Below are 10,048 nucleotides of genomic sequence, written 5' to 3'. Positions count from 1 at the left end.
AGCAGATTTGCCTAATACACTACACTATTTGATTTCCTGACTGCCCATAGAATCATTCCGTATTTTTAACTCAAGGGTTGCATTTTTTCCTTCAGTTCTCTCAACTTGAGAAATACTGAGCATGTTCTTCCCTTTTGGTTTTCTAACTCCAGATCTTTGCCATTTTACTGTAATGCATTACTGTGTCTTCTTGAGCCACCCTTTGAAATTTTCTGTTCAGCTCTTTTACTTCACCAATTCTTCCTTTTGCTTTAGCTATTCTACATTCAAGAGCAGTTCCAGAGTCTCTCTGACATCCAATCTGGTCTTCTATTTCATATCTTTTAAATGATCTTTTGGTTTCTTCAAGTTTGATGTATTTGATGTCATTCCACATGTTATCTAGTTTTCAGTCATTAGTGTTCAACTTGACAAATCTGTGTGGTGCTGTAAGATAAGCACTAGGCCACAAGGTAGTTTGAATTGTAAAGTCACTGGTTCAAATCCACAAGTCGTTCCTCAGAAACCCTATACTACGAGTATAGGGTTACTATGAGTCAGAACAGACTCAGTAACAAAAAACAACATACAAATGTACAGAGTCCAGTTGTGGCACTGTAGGATAAGCACTCGACCATAAGACTGGCTTGAACTGCAAAGTAGATGGTTCAAACTCACTAGCCACTCCTTGGAAACCCTGTACAGAGTCGCTATGAGTCAGAAACAACTCAATTAACACTTAATGACAATAACAACAACATACAAATATATACAAAACCAACAGCCAACACTGCTCTCAATGAAGAGGAATTGAAAGCATTCCCCTTGCAAACAGGAACCAGATAAGGATGCCCTTTATCACCACTCCTCGTTAATATTGTCTGGAGTCCTGGTGTAGCACTGTAGGATAAACACCGGACTTGCTATCCACAAAGTGAGTGGTTCAAAACTACCAGCTGCTCCTTGAAAACCCTATACAGGGTCGCTATGAGTTGGAACTGACTCAACTGCACTTAACAACAACACATCAATACTGCAGGAGTCCTGGCAGCACATTGGGTTTCATATTGGGCTGCTAACTGTGAAGTCAGCAATTCAAATTCAACAACCACTCCAAGTGAGAAAGATGAGGCTATCTGTTTCTGTAAAGATTTACAAGCTAGGAAACCCTATACAGGATGGTTATAAGGCAGAACCAACTCAATGGCATGCAGGTGCTGCAGCAGCAGCATTGTTGAAACATCCCCTACATTCAGGTGGAATCACTCAAGGTTGTATTTTTGGCTCTCATGGATATGTTTTGAATTTTTTCAGCATCAATATGAACTAGCACATGACCTGACCAATTAATGGTCTGTTCCACAGCTGGCCCCTGAACTCATTCTGACTGATGATAGCGAGCTTCTCCATTGCATTTTTTATTTTTTTCAAATTGAGTGACAGTTAACAAACAAGATGATCAGTTTTACTTTCAACCAATCATACGTTTTGTTTCATCTAAATTATTATAATCCCCTCCCTGCAACCAATAGTTATCCTGCTTTCTCCCTGTGACTTCTCTTTCATATCTTATTTTTCACAAATCAGAAAAGCAAAAACATTTGATGTACACGTACAAAACAAAAAAATATATAGATTCATTTAAACGCCCAAAGGGCACATTCTGAAAGCCAGCCTCCTGCCCACCATTTCTCAGACCATTCTCCATTGTCTCTTACCACAGATGTAGCCATTTTCCCCCCTAGGTGTTCAGCTAGTCTACACGTTTTTTGCCACCCCTACTCACTGATGAAAGGAGCTCTGGTAGCGTAGTGATTACGAATCGGGCTGCGAACCATAAGGTCAGTGGTTTGAAACTACCAGCCACTCCGCGGGAGAAAGATGAGGCTTTCTACTCCCGTAAAGATTTACACCCTTAGAAACCCTGTACAGGGTTGCTATGGGTCGGAACCGACTCAACAGCTCTTAACAACAACAACAACATCTCACTGATGAAGGAGCCACCCCTACTCACTGATGAAGGAGCTCTGGTAGCATAGTGGTTACAAATCCACTGCTAGCCTCCAGGTCAGCAGTTCAAAAGTACCAGCCATTCCGCAGGAGAAAGATGAGGCTTTCAGCTCCCATAAGATTTACAGCTTTGGAAACCCTCTGCAGGGTCGCTATGAGTTAGAACTGACTCCCTAACATACCACCACCACCACCACCACTCACTGATGGGGAGTGTAGTGGCTCTGTTAGATAAGCACTGGGTTGGGCTCAAGATCAGCAGTTCAAGCCCATCAGCTGCTCTGCAGGAAAAAGATGAGGCTTTCTACTGCCACAAAGATTTACAGCCATGGAAACCCTATAAAGGATTGCCATGAGTTGGAACCAACTCAATGGCACTTAAAAACAACAACTCACTGATGTCCTTGAAACACATTTAGGCAATGATGAAGCATTAAAATGCCTTTCTAATACAGATTGGAAGCACATGCTGTAGCAACAATTGCAATCCTGGAATTGTATACTCAGATTCTAGGTGTTAGAAAATATTACTAAAGATCAGACACAAAAAGGAGGTACCAAAAAAAAAAAAAAAAAAGCTGACAGCATTGCTAACAAAATACAAACACTATGTATTTATACTGGTTTATGTAAAATAATGCTGCAGCATTTTCATCAGACAAATAAAGCTCTGCAAGTTCAGAAGTAAATTTAAAGACATGCACAGAGCTCTACCAGTCATTCACAACCAATTAAATTATACTTCCAATGAAACATATTTTAGGTATTTAATAGAAGCATTGCTCACTGGAATTGAAGATGTAATTACACAGAAATGCAAAGCACTATCTGGAATCCCTCCCCACCAAACTTTTCTTTTGATACCTATATATACTAAATACTGGCTATATCAACTAACCAAACCAAGTTTTAAAGCAAAAACTATACATTTTCGAGACTTAGGCAAGGTGGTAGACTAGGCACACATGCTATATAGACCCTCTACAACAAAGACACTGGAGATCAAATGAAACAGACACAGAGGACAATCCTGGAACCCTAAGCTTCAGAGGAAAGGTCAGAGAAGTGAACTTGAATACCTTCTGGGAGCAGAAGCTGAGCAGGGCAGCAAAAGTAGACTAAATGGTGAATGGGATGAAGGCAAGAAGAGGCACAGTCACCTTGAATTTTTCTAAGCAATTACGAAGAGGCAAAGGAGCTCTGGTAGGGTGGTGGTTACGAATTGGGCTGCTAACCTCAAGGTCAGCAATTCGAAACTAACAGCTGCTCCATGGGAGAAAGATGAGGCTTTCTGCTCCCGTAAAGATCTATAGCCTCGGAAATCCTGTACAGGGTCGCTATGGGTAGGAACCGACTCCACCCACCACCACCACCACCACCACATGGAGAGACAGACAGATGGTGGCCTGATGGTGTAGATTCACAAAGGCAACAGAAAAAGTAGGATTCCTTCTTCCCCACACTCTCCTCACTCCCCTGGATAACAGAGGTGAGGCTGGCCCCACCCTCAACTACCCCCAGCACAGACCCTGTTCTCCAGGAGTTCTGAACTGCAAAGTTTAAGCTAGTGTGAGGTGAATGCCCATAGTGTCACCTTGGCACTTGGATTCAGGCAGACTGTGCTCCAGAGCTACAGAACCCACAGAGCCTCCAAGCCAAAATTAGACCAGTAGGAACCTTCAAAATCAGCCATTCTGGCTTCAGCTTCTCTGTAGTTCTGACCAACATAAAACTAGCAACCTGAAGGGCCTCCACAAACTACTTCAGGATCGGGTGCCCTGATAACACCTAGGCCTATAGGAACTCCATCTAGGGCTGGGAACTCAGTTGTCACATTCTTCCTCCATCTACCTTGTAAGTTCCTTGGCTGGCAGGAGTCCCTAGAGTTCTCTCCTCTCCGGGTCCAACAACTGCATTTGGTTTTTGTTTATTTTTGCTTTCATTATTTTGTTGTTTTTGCTTGCTTATTCTTTCTTTTTCTTCCCTTGATTTTTATTCTTTCTATCTCCACTTTTGTTTTTGCTCTACTTCTGTTTCTCATTTTCCACCCTCTACTCCTTTTCCCTTAAATTTTCTTTTCTACACTCTGGTCTATCTTTTCACCTTCCTTCTCTCTGTTTTTCAGTGTAGTTGGTTTTTTTCTATTCCTTTTATTTTCTCTTATTTTTCTCTTGTATAGCTCTACTTTCCTGTCTCTATGTTCTTTTTTGGACTCCTGGTATAGCACAGAAGGATCAGCACTGGACTGTGAAACTACAAGGTCAGCAGTTCAAACCCATCAGTTGCTCCTTGGAAACCCTAATAGGTTTGCTATGAGTCAGAATCTACTCACCAGCACAAAATAACAACATTTTCTTTTTAGTTACTATATTTTTTTGTTGCTGCCCATTTTTGTTTCTTTTTTCCTTTTTATTCAGATTTTGCTGCTACTTGCTTGTTATTCTGTTTTGTTTTCTTGTGTGTGTTTTCTCCTCTTGCCCAACCTAATAGGAGACACCGGTAGTGTCACAACTGTACTCTATACAGTTCCATCCACTGAACAAGAGCCAATACCAATTCCTATACAACCTGATCAACAGCAGACAGCAGCCAACACTAGTCAAACCCATGCTAAACTGAGCTGCACAAATGGCAAGGAGTGCACATGTTTCCACTTTCTAATCACACCCACCAGGAGTGCTGGCAACAGCCTAAGAACACATCAATATACAATCATCAATTAATACAAATACAACAGCACACATCTCAGAGACAACAGAAGATTTTGGCTCACACAAAGAAACAAGAGAAAGTAGCTCAAACAAATTACCAAAATGCAGACTCTGAAAATATTTCTGAGTAAAAAAAGGTAATGGAACTACCTTAGAAAGAATTCAAGAGAATGACATTTAGCTACCTTCAATGTTGACAGAAAGATCAAGAAAATCAAGGAGAACATAGAAAAAACTTTAGAAAAAGTTAAGCAAACACTACAAGAACAGACAAAATAAATGCAAATTTTGAAACAAACAAACCTGCAGGTAAAAATCCAAAGGATTAATAGTATGATTAGTAAGATCTCAGAAATGAACAAAACATTGAAAGTGTAAAGGAGTAGATTTGAATCCATGAAAGCTCGAATTAGTGACCCTGAAGATAAATCTCTCAATACTAGTAAATTAAAAGGATAATCTGAAAAAACTAATGAAAAAACCAGAAGAAAGCCAGAGATTTAAGTGGGACATCAAGAAGAGAAATAACTTACAGTTTGATCAGAATTCCAAAGCAGGAAAAAAAATAATGAAAAGAATGGAGAAAATTGTCAAAGAGTAGCTGAAGAAAAAAAACAAAAAAACTTGCCTACCATCATAACAACAACCATCATAAAGCTTTTTGAAAAAACCTTGTCTAACATCAAAAAAGCTCTGATAACATAGTGGTTATGAGTTGGGCTGCTAACCTGAAGGTCAGCAGTTCAAAACTACCAGCTGTTCCACGGGAAGAAGATGAGTCTTTCTGCTCCCATAAAGATGGACCACCTTGGAAACCCTATACAGGGTCACTGTGAGTCAGAACTGACTCCAAAGCGCACCACCACCAATATCATCAAAGATGAGAAGAAAACCATTCAAGAAGTTAAACAAGATAAACCACAAAAGAAAATCACCAAGACGTATCATAACCAGATTTCCAAAACCAAAGGACAAGGAAAAATTCCTGAAAGCAGCTCAGGGAAAACAAAAAGTTACTTAAAAACAAAGGAGAACCAAAAAGACTAAGCTCTTATTTCTTTCCAGAAAACATGCATGAAAGAAGGCAATGGGATGACATATACAGAACTCTGAAAGAAAAAAAATTGTCAGCCAAGAATCATATATCCAAGAAAACTGCCCCTCAAATACAATGTTGAAATCAGATAAGCAGAAATTAATTTGTAACAACCAGACCAACTTGACAAAAAATACTAAAGGGTGTTCTTTGGACTGAGAACCAACAATAACAAACAACCTGAGAGTAACATACATGGCAACACCACCCAGAACTCAATCCAGTTATTTTGTTTGTTGTTAAGAGCCACTAAGTTGGTTCCAACCCATAGGAACCCTGTATAGAGTTTCCAAGGAGCAGCTGGTGAGCATGAATTGCAGATCTTGCAGTTCAAGCCAACTTTGCAGTCTAGTATATTATTAACCCACAGGGCCACACCAGAACTCCAATCTAGATACAGAAGTATACAAAATAAAACAAACCTACAAGACTGAAAATAGGGAACCATAGATACCAATCTATAATGAAGTCAGTTATAAAGCAAATATGAAATAGTAGTGAGGAAGTCTAGTAGTTTTCAAGATAAAACACTGTTTGAAATCGAGGAGAAAATAACAATTACAAGGTAGCCTTAAAGTAAATACATATTCACATCAAAAAAAAAAGGAAAAAAGAAAGACGAAAATCAGAAACAACAGCAATGAAGAAAACCCACAAACAAAATTAACTCAGTGCAGAAATTTATGTGGAACAAAGAAACTAGCAACACCATACACACACATATACACACAAAAATTTTTTTAAAAGCACAGCAAAATGACAGCAATCAATTCACACTTAGATAATTACAGTGAATGTAAATGCATTAAATACATCAGTCAAGAGACAGAGAGTAACAGAATAGACACAAACTTTGGTATATGCACACAATGGAATACTAGGCAACATTGAAAAATGACGAATCTATGAAACACCTCATTACTTAGAGGTCATTATGCTGACTGAAATTAATCAATTACAAAAGGACAAATATTGTATAAGATCACTGTTGTGGAAAGTTAAGCAAAGGTTTTCTTGCTAAAAGAAACATTCTATGATGGTTTCCAGGAATGGGCGGGAAGGGAAAACTATTCACTGGGTAGAGAGTAGACACATGTTAACTTGGGTGATGGGGAAAGCAATATACAACAAGAGGGAAGTTGGCACAGAAAAGATGAAGTTAATGGAAGCCACAGGGAGGAACGTAAGAGTTAAAGTGAACAGAGGTATAAATATTGTTAACTGATGGTACATGGAGGGGATTGCATCATTGTAATCACACAAAGTGTATAATTTGTTGAATGTGGAACTGATGATCTGCTCTAGAAACCTCACTCAATTCACAATGAAACATTTTTAAAGAAAACCAACTATATATTTTCAAAGCATACACTGTGGGTGTTATTCACTGATGTACAAGCTTTGAGACCAAAACAAATGTGATTGATGAAATATAAGCAATGAATAATTCAAAATCAATTACAGCATATACTACAGCATATCAACAAATTATAGATTTTCACTGAGAACTTTTGCTTTAATATTCATGGGCTACCTCTTGTTTCAACAATTCTACTTGTAGGAATATATCCTAAAGTCATCAGTGAAGCGCAAGGAAAACATATGTACTAGGATGTTTACCAAATAAATATATAGGGTTGATCTCAAAATTTGACATAATCAAATACCTCTGGTATTTATACAAGGTATAAAATAATTTTAACTCCACAAGGCCAACTAGTAAATATCAGGTTTATGGTACTGTGGGTTAATGCGCTGGACTGCAAAGTCCATAAGGTCAGTGGTTCAAGCTCACCAGCCAATCCTTGGAAACAAGTTATGGCAATGGGTTAGAACCAACTTGATGGCACTTAACAACAACAACAACAATCTGCTAATTAAAACTTCTATCAATCAACAACAATGCATTCAATGAACCTATACAAACAAAGCACTAGACTTATTACCATCCTCACTGCACTTATTACTACTCACTGCAACAAAATAGTCACTCACTCATACAACATTTAGACTGTTGAGGGTTTCAGTTTTTTAGATGTTAGTCTGGGGAACAATTTTTTAAAAAGCATTTTTCCCTGTTTCATGAGGGGTCATTTCCTAGATAACCCTGCACTATGGAAATGTCTTGAGAATTGTTAATTTTGTAATTAAAGACTAGATAAGTTTTGAGAAACTATGAGCACTCACGTAAAACATTTTAGAGTAATGCCATTTTTGGTGGTGGTGGTTAACTCAGAGTTGATTCCAACTCCTAGTGATCCTATATAAGGTTTCTAAGAAGCAATTGGTGGGTTTGAACCACCAACTGTGTGGTTAAGCTGTTCAGTACTTACCCTACAGCGCCATATTAGGACACCACACCATTTTTATAGAGTATAAATAAACACTGGATTGTGAACCACAAGGTCCATAGTTTGAGCCTGTCAGCTACTCCTCAAGAGAAAGATGAGACTTTCTGCTTCTGCAAAGATCACTTAAGCCCCCTATACAAGGTTGCTATGAGTCGGAAACAACTCGCTGGCACTTAACAACAACAAATTTCATAATTTAGAGGCCAATTGCTTAAAATAAATTGCATTGCTAAAGCATAAGCCCATTTTGCAATCTGTTTTTAATCATTTTTAAAATTCAGAGATACATTAATAAACTTATATTAGAAAATTCATAAATCAATTAAATATCAAATCCTAGTAATTATTCAAAAACAGTATTAAATAAGCCTACAATTGAGAACATTTTCTTGCAACTTTATCCCACAAATGAAAAACATAAAAATATCACATTTGTCTATATTTTCTAATTTCTATATTTTGTCTACATTTTCTAAATTCTGTAATTTAGAATTTCCCAAGAATTTGGCACTTTGGGAGCAAGGTATAAAATAATTGTCTGCTGTGAAACAAAGAAATTTTTAAGATTGTTTCATTAAATATATATTGTATGAGACCAATGTTGCAAAAAGTTTACCAAAAAAAAAAATGGTTTTCTTAATAGATCTATGATGGCTGCAAGAGGAGGAGGGAAAATTACTCAGGGCTAAGAGGATAGATACATGTTAACAAGGGTGACTGGGCAGGCAATACACAATTTAAGAGGGAGGTTAACAGAGGAAAGATGAAGGTAGCAGGAGACACAGGGAGAAATGCAATAGTTAGAGTAAATAGAGGTAAATGTTATTAACTATTGATACACAGAAGGGATTGCAACTATGTAATGAAGCGAAGTATATGATTTGTTGAATGTAAAACTGATGATCTGCTCTGTAAACCTTCAACTCAATTCACAATAAAAAGATGGGGGGAAAAGATTTGTTATATTAAACTGATATTCTAGACTAATACACATAATTTTTTATTATAAACAAACCACAAAAAGCTCACATTTAAGATGTAAAAGAAAGCATCTGTTGTGTGACAAGGTTTTACTGAATCTCAACAATGGGTTGTTTTTTTTATTTATTTAAAGCAGTGACTAGCCATAAGAAAGTCATTAATATTAACACAGATAATGGCAGAAAACCACTGAAACTCCAAATAAAGAAAGGCTGTACATGTATCCTAACAGCATAACCATTATGGTTGAAAAACCACACAATATTCTTTCTCACATGTTTTGCTAATGAGCCAAGAATGAGGGTCTATTGAGTATCCTAGACAACTGAATTAGAAGTAGGAATGTCTGGTAAATACTGTTCATCCCAACATTCAGACACTTAAACAGATCTGGAAAGAATACTGATTTGAAATAATTTATCTTTCTAACTTTACCTTCTTGAAAACAGAACCATCACTATGGTCTTATTCCTCTACCATTAAAAAAAAAAAAACAAAAAATTACTTTTGAAGATCGTAATAGTTTTAAAAAGATAACAAGAGAAAATGTTTTGTTAGTAGATTCATGAAATATTTAGTTTAACTCATTATTAAGGTTGACATTCAAATATTTTAAGAATATTAAAACCAACGTAAAACAAGATGGCTGTGTTATAAAGCACATTAATATTGACCTAAAATTCAACAGCTTATGACAATCTGGCAAGAACTCTACTCTGAGCCAGTTTTTCCATGTATAATAGAGAATTCTTCCAGGAAATGTCCCCTTACTACACCTCAAGCATTTTTGCAAACCACCAGGCCAGGGCTACAGCGCCAAACAATTGCAATGTTGCATTTGGATAATATGTTGTTGTTGTTGTTAAGCGCCGTCGAATCGGTTCCGACCCATAGCGACCCTGTACAGGGTTTCCGAGGCT

The sequence above is a fragment of the Chrysochloris asiatica genome, unplaced genomic scaffold (genome assembly GCF_000296735.1).
Source record: "Chrysochloris asiatica unplaced genomic scaffold, ChrAsi1.0 scaffold00106, whole genome shotgun sequence".
NCBI lineage: Eukaryota > Metazoa > Chordata > Mammalia > Afrosoricida > Chrysochloridae > Chrysochloris > Chrysochloris asiatica.
This window is presented reverse-complemented; position numbering follows the sequence as displayed.